Raw genomic sequence first — 8,093 nt, 5'->3', positions numbered from 1 at the left:
CATCCCCCGCCGCCCCCCTGCTCCCGTTCCCCGGCAGCCGGGCCCGGCCGCGGCCCGGCCCGGGGCGGTGCGGGGGCGGCCGGGAGCTCCCGGATGGGAGGCGCCGGCCGAGGTGGTGGCGGCGGGGCAGCGGAATGACGCGGTCCCGCCGCGCAGCACGGCGGCCCTTCGGGCGGGAGCGGGGCGGCGAGCCCGGCCCGGCTGCACCTGAGGTGGCCCGGGCGGGGCGGGAGGAGCGGGCACGGCCGGCTCCGGGGCGGCTGCGGGGGGCGAAGTCCGCCTTCCCGCGGCCGGGGAGGAGGGGGGCCCGGCGCGGCCTGCCGCCCCTCCCGCTGCGCCGCGGCCCGGGGAGGGGGCGGCAGGATGGCACGGGGCGCCGCGCCCGGCACTGGGAGTTTTCCCCAGCTGCAGGTTCTCAAAAGCCATTTCCAAGTTACCGTGGCTGCACCTGCCCCCGTGCCCGGGGTGACGGGGCAGTGTGCCCGAGGAGCTGGTGCTCCCCAGGCCCTGCGCATTTCACATACGCAACAATTGACATATTGACTCCTTTTCCCCCCCTCTTGATTTCACCTTAATTTTCAAGCAGAGATGTGTTGGACACAGACTGGAATTTTAGGTCCATGCTATGACATGCACATATAAAATGTTACCCATCTATGGGCAGATAAACGTGAGGCACCCATTGCCATTTGTGTGTGCAACACGCTGGCAGAGTGGGTGCGTGATTTGTCTGCGCTCATGCCACCTTGAGTCTCGGAGGATGTGGTAAGGACATGGTGGGTTCGTGCTGCCTCTCCCGGTGTTCAGCATACAAAATCCAGGCGTGGATCAAATGCATCTGGCCTGTCAGGGCTCAGGCTGGTTGGGGTTCGCCGATGTCTTTGTGCAGTACCAAGTCTCTGCGTGAAGCGATGAGATTTCTCACCTTTGGTTTCACCATCACCAAATATAGTCATGCTGAGGAACTTCAGCATCCAGATGGGATGATGAATTCTCTGAATCAACCCCAGGATGTTATTGTCTCAACTCGTAAAACTCTTGATCTGTGTTTGGGCTGGGACTGGGATTATATATGTGCAAATGGGATCAATGCTGTGAATGAGCTACTCTCTCTGTCATTTGAGTTTGGGAAGCATTTATGTCATTATATAAAAGGACCTACTGGAAGGACCTCCTTCACTGATTCCCTTCAAAAAGGGGGAAGATATTAGAATTAGCCTCATACAATTTAGATCACACCTCTCTCCCACCTACTGAGAGATTGCATTAAGAAATGCAGAACCATCTTAAAAGATGGGAAGTGCTGGGCATAGCATGTCTGTGTGCATAGAGCTGTGAGATGGATCCAGACTTAACTGCACCCATGATGTAGAGTCTGATAACGTATGTGCGGAGCAGCTGTGTGGCCTATGGGTCCGGCTTCAGACCTACAGTGTGCTGCAGCTGCTTGCTTTTCAGGTTTGGGGCTTGTGGGCTTATGTGACTTAAGACTGCACCGTGGTATGGTTTTTAATTACATAGCCATAAGCTCGTTTTCCCCAGAGGAACCCTATTGCTGAGTAGGAATGATGTTCTTTGGGGAGCTTTTATGAGAGGAAGCTCAAAGAATTTGTTGTGTTTAGTTTAGCAAAATAAAGGTTAAGAGGAGATTTGATGTTGTCTCGAAAGGAGAGTAAACGACAAATGAAGTGGATGTAGAATTGTTATTTAAATGGAAGATGAATGTGTGCAAAAAGGACATTAACTAATTTAGACTGTGAATTAGAAGATTTGGAATTTCCAGAGGAATGAGGCTGTGGAACAACTTCCCTCTGCTGAGGGCAGGAAGCCCATCCGCTTTGAAAGTGGAGCCTGATCAATTTATGAAAGTGCTTATGTGATGTAGTTGCCTGAGATAGCAGGAGACTAAATTCCAGAAGCTTTCCAATCCTGTGTTTCCATTTAATGTTTCTTTTATTGCTTATTCCATGTATAATTTAATGTACAGTTTACTGCATAGCATTATCCTTCATTGAATAAAAAAAATTAATTTCCTTTAGAGCATTTCAGGAGTGCTGTCATCCTACTAGCCATTAAAGACCTTACCCTTGTCACACCATTATGAAATGGTTGGTATTATCTTGTCTTATGGCCAGGAAATGAAAAATATCAACACTTCTGGATACCTATGTGGAGAAATGTAAGACCTTAATTTCCAGAGTGGTAAATACTAAATCAAAGACCTTCATTTCCAGGGTGGTAAATGCTTTATGCTACTCGCATGTACTGAAAGTCCACCTCCCACTGACTTCAGATGCACCTACTCACATTCAGCCTCTTAGCAGCTCACACCACAAATTACTCAATTGGGGTGTGGGAGAAAAATGAGGAATAATGCAAATTCCTTAGACTTACATGTGAACTTTAGGACAGAGTTAGAACCCAGTTTTCTAAAGGCTCAGTTATTTGCCATAACTATAAGAATCTCCTTTCTTTTTCCCAGCAGAACCTGCCCCCTCCATCACATGCTTTTCACCTCTGTAGCAAATGAGATAAGAGATGGTACAGACATCAGCGTCCTTCCCTACAGTCTGTACAATGGGTACGTGGCAGGTAAAGGTAGCGTCTCACAAAGGAGACACGCAGCACAGTGAATTAAGGTGAACATACAAACCAACAGCCCCAAAAAGCAGACTCCTGTCACAAGGTTTACACAGGCTGCCACTGAACATTGGTGTGACTGAGCTCTTTGGATCCACAGCACACTCTTGTACTATCTGAAATAGCCCTCTCACGGGTAGCAGTAGAAAAACTTACTCCTTTTGTGTCCTGCCGTGAGTGGGTTGGAGATTCTTTACAACTAGTCTCATGTCCGTTTGCTTAATGGCAAGGGAATGTATTTCATGTTTCTAAAGGCCGTGTGTTCTGGTGGTTAAGGGATTTTTCTCTTTTGCTCCCAAGCTACTTCCTGCCCTCCTCTTTGTCTTATTATCTGCCACCTAATTTGCATCGCTATCCCATCTCCTCCCATTCTGCATCCTGCCCTCTGCTCAGCTCCTGCCCATACCCTCCCCGGCTTGTTCTCCGCACTATCATTCCTTCTGTAGTTGTACCCTCTGCCCTTCCTTTCTTTTCCCAACTTCTAGTAAAACTTCTGGGCAGAGAAGAGGACTTGCTTAGGAGAACTGAACATTCAGCAGTCTTACGTGAGAGCTGGAGTCTTAAGGAAATCCTGCTAGCAAATTTTAAGATGTCAAATAAGCATACTAAAATTGAGCTTTCTCATTAGGTTTTTCCATATTTGGGTAGTTTTCAATGAAACCAGCAAAAGACTTAACTTCCAACTGGCCAACTTCTTGATGAGTTTAAAGGTACCACACCGGTGGTTGTAGGTATTGAAATTTTTCAATAAAATTATAAAAAATTTGTTAGCCTGGGTAAAACTGGAATTGCCTCTGATTTTCTCTGTGAGAAACAGCTAAACCATTATATCTGAAACATGAAAACATTCTAAATGTATTCATACAGTCTGATCTGTATTTAAGCCTTTGGAGAGGAACTAAAATGATGGCCACAACTTTTCTAGATAAAGTAAGATATTACTTAGATTTGTTCATGTCACACTTGGTTTGGGGACTTGGGAATGAAGGGATAAGGAGAGGATCCTTTGTATTTTGTGTTCATATGTAAAGATGCATAAGCGCTCTTCCACTTATATTAAAAATAAAAAGCCACCCATGCGAGATGCTAAAGCATCGTCATAGTCCAGTAAGTAACAAAAAAATGCAAGCTTATGGGATCAAGCTCTTTAAATCTTATTTAGCCTGACTCTGTATTATATCTGTGTCGTGCTGTGAGGAAGGCCACAGGACTTCTTAAATTTTTGAAAATACTTGCATGGCTTGTTCAATACTAGGATAAACTAACTGCTTCAGGGAGGAGAATTCTCTGAAGGAAGTTGTTGAGTAGCTAATGGTGGGTGCTGTTTCGTGCAAACTTTTTTCTTCTGTGGGAGAAGAGGAATCAAGGGATACTTGGGTTAAGAAAGTGCCCGTCAGCATGGGAGGGTGGTACCAAACCTCAGTTTTGCTGCTGAGTGCCATTTGTCTGGCTTAACTTGCTGCAGGATAAGTTTATCTCCATGCTGGGAGTGGTTTGGTCTTTGCTGGTGAAAGATAATATTGATGAGTATTGATATCTGCTGCAGGGTAAATGCTGCTGTAGTCTGATACACTGAAGCAGCTACTGACCATGGATGGTAGTAAAATCTCAGCCTTTTTCTGAAATTTTTTCTTCCCTCCTACCACTACAGTAGCTGATGCTAAATTCAACTCCTCTCTCTGCGGGTGCAGTGTGTATCACCTTATTGCACATAAGAGTGTTTCTCTGCATCCTTTCCTTCTGTGACATGTGGTACTGAAGAGTGGAAAAGGCTCTGGGGGCAGAGTCAAACCTGTGTTAGCTGGGCTGAGCTAGTTTCCCACCTCAGACCAGCTTTCCTATCCTCCTGTCGGCCTGTAAGGGGGGGAGGGAGCTGGCTAAACAGAACTGTTCTCTTCTTTGTGCAGTTAGCATAAAAAATACAGGTTTGTCATTACTGGTCCTAGGCAGGTCCAGTGAACCTCCTGTGAAGTGGCTCCAAAGCCCTGGGGCCTCACTGTGCTGTGACTGCCAAGAGAGGCTCGTGGAGTCCCACTGGAGATTCCTCTCCAGGAGAACTATGCGCTAGTCTAGTTGGACACAAAACTTCTTCAGATCTCCCTTGGGCCTCTCTCTTGTTTTCCCTGGCTCTGTCCCAACAATTGTGATTTGCAAGTGGGAGGACAGAGGAGCCAGCTGGAGCTAGATGGTATCCCTGAAAGCTGAGGTGTGTCTTTTTTATGGAAATGAAACAAATAGGCTTTTAATGGCTTTTGTTCAGTTAAATGCAACTTGCTCTCCCAACACATGATAAAGGGCCTCCTTTTGCATGAACAAACAGGAGTGGCACAAGTCACCGAGACTGCCAAGTAAATTTTATCCTCCTGAAGTGTCTCCTATCAGGAGGCAACAGTGAGGCCCCTAGAAGTAAGATAAATGCAGCTAATTTCCCTTTAATGGTGATTTGATTATTCTTTCATTACAAGTAACTAGTTCCCTTTTCTAATTATATGGCTTGCGTTTATCTAAGAAAAATTACCCAATTTATGGGAGTGGACCATTGAAGTCACTCATCCATGAACAGTTTATTGTGGTGGTGTGAGATTGCTGGTTTCAGAAAATGTCTATATTGCAAGAGATATGTATAGATTTTTGGCTCTTCTGCTGTTTTGCCAATGGTCATGACAAATGAGAAAGCAGGTAGTGAGAATCGATGTGCAAGGCAAAAATGAAAAGCAGAGGGCAGAGAGCATAAACCCTGCACACATTTAGCATGTCTTTAAGGGAGTGAGAATTATTGGCGGGGAAGGGGTCACTGAGGAACAAGACAGAAACGCTAATGGTGCGCTGCTACTTGGAAAGGCTTCGTCAGCTGGCTGTTCAGTAAATTCAGGGAGAGCTCTGTCTGTCATGCCTTTGATGTCTGTACTTCTTGCTTTTTATCTCTATCTTCTCCTTCCCCTGCAGCTGTTGTATGAGCATGTTATCCAAACGGGAGAAGGGAGATCAGTCAACCAGATTACACAACAGGGAGCTGGAGAAGGGGTGTTTGAGGTATAGTTAGGAGCATGGTGAGGTTGTGAGAAAGCCTCAGGTCCCACAGGCAGGTTGCTGCAGGCCACTCAGATTAGTTTGATTATCTAAACTGGTGTAGCTGTGATGAGTTAGGACGTCAGCAGATGGACTTGGTGGAGAGGCTATATCTCTTACTAGATCAGTTAACAGCTGGAAAAATAGACAAGCATTTGATCTGAAAGCACCCAATGTAGTTTCTCTATATAAGCTAAACAAACTTTTTTGTTCTATGCCATATAATATTAAGGCTGCTGGATATTTGAAGGTGAAGTATGGGGGAAATGACTGGTAAAGGAATCCTGAATAATTATACCTGTACACTGTAGGTAAGGTGGGGTAATTCCCCACGTGGAAACTGTTGTAGAAAGAAAGCCACTTTTATTCTCAAATACAGTGCCTGCTAAAGGAGCAAAAACCAAACTAATTATCAGATTATTCCCAGTGTAGGCAAACCTTAAGAATACAGGAAGTAAAGGGAGAGGACAGAAAAGACAGAGTTGGAAAGAAGGTAGTGAAGTGGTTAACCAAAGGTGCCTTTGGGAAGATGTGATATAACTCTCCTTCCTCATCTGAACTTTATAGGCTAAAATAAACCTTGTAGTAAGCCTCAGAAGTTTGTTTAAAGGTAAGATATTTTTTCAAGCTCAGTTTTGAAGAGTTCTTGCTCTTCCATCAGCTCAACGTGGCAGTAGAATGTGTATGTATTGAATTTTTCCTTACAGTTCATAATGACAAGGTTTTTGGTTATGAGTTTGATTAGGACTCAGTACTGTCTTCCTTGTACAAAGATCAGAAACTTAAGGACTATGAAAAGTGCATGTTAGATCTCTAGCTAGTTATGATTATGTACATGGTACATCGTTAATGATGATTTATATATAGGATGAAATAATCTTTCAGTGGAAGAAGGGGATGGCATTTGCACATATATACATATATACATATATTGTAGGCTGAAATGCTCCTTGGCAAGCCAAGAACAGGACACTATACATGCATCTTTAGTAACTGAATTCATTTTGGCAATTAACATACTGCATCTTTGCTTTATTGAAATATTTTATCACCGTTGTACTTACCTGCCATCATTATAAGCAAGCTGCTTAATGATGGCCTGTGCTAATGCAAATCGTATCACTTAATTACTTGCATTAATGTTGAAGGAAGCCTCAGATACACAGGATGAGTGTCCATGGAGCTACAAGCAAGAAAAAAGCTTCATACTAGTGAAAGAGCTATCTAGGCAATGGGTTCCCTCCTACATTAATGGGATGAGCTTACCAAGGGGAGGTTTTGCCTTCTGTAGAAACCTAAATGAGAGAGACATCCCCCCTTTCCCTTTTTTCATGTTCTGCTGCTAATGAGAGAGTAGAGCTTTCTGATGAGGTAAACGTATAGCCCAAAAAAAGAGCAAGATAATTTACTGCCATTTGCTCTGTTGGTAGGTCATGCCATTTCTGCAGTGGGAGTTACTTCTGAACAGAGAGATTCAAATGTGGACCTGATCCATGGATGAGTACATGCAGAGTTTAGTCTGAGGGTGCTAGAGGTTCACAATGTTAAATAGTGATGCTAGCAGGAGTTTTCAGATCTAATTTCCATGTATTTGAATACTCTTGACTTTCAAATAGAAAACACAGAAAAGCTGTAATTAAATCCCGGTATTTATTTCATTCTGCTTCTTTATGGGATTCCTCCCAGGGCAGCTAAATCGTTCCTGTTCTTCTCAAATTATTCTTGTTTGTGTAACCTTCAGTAAAGTGGTTTTGAAAGGTCAGATGTTATTGTTATGTACTTAGCATTGCTCCCCTTCTTAAGAACAAGCAATTCTATGAATTGATCTAATCTATGTAAGTTTAAATACAATATTTCTATAAATCTTTGCCTGTGCTTAAAAGCTATGCATGGATCATTAAAATCTGTTTTCTGGTGTCACAGATTACCAGCTTTCTTAGCTATTTTATTCAAAAGTTTTCCTGGAGAGATGGTGCCTTTACTTTCCTGGGTGCGATATTGGAGGAATACTGGTTGGCCGGTTTGCTTTATTGTTCCCATGCTGCTGTCATCAGAGCTGGGTGGGAAATAAGTGTCCTGCTCTGTCAAACTCTTCAGGAATTCAGACTTCTCACCCTGCAGAAGAAGGTTGCAGAACTTGTCTCATGAAAAAAGAAACCATATTTCTACAATGTGAATGAAAACCCTCACCTGGTAAGTTCCCATTTTGCCATTTTTTAATTCATTGGGTTATTTTAAATGTAGAGTGATCTCTCCTGTCTTTTGCCTATCTCCAACACAAGAAACTTTTCAAAGTAGAAATTTTATTGATCATTAATTTTCCAGCAGCCCCTCCTCATGTTTCAGAAGATAACTCTGGATCAGGACCAGCTGTTGTTTCCTGG

Source organism: Phalacrocorax aristotelis, chromosome 3 (assembly GCF_949628215.1).
Source record: "Phalacrocorax aristotelis chromosome 3, bGulAri2.1, whole genome shotgun sequence".
Lineage (NCBI taxonomy): Eukaryota > Metazoa > Chordata > Aves > Suliformes > Phalacrocoracidae > Phalacrocorax > Phalacrocorax aristotelis.
Note: the sequence above shows the minus strand (reverse complement) of the source record.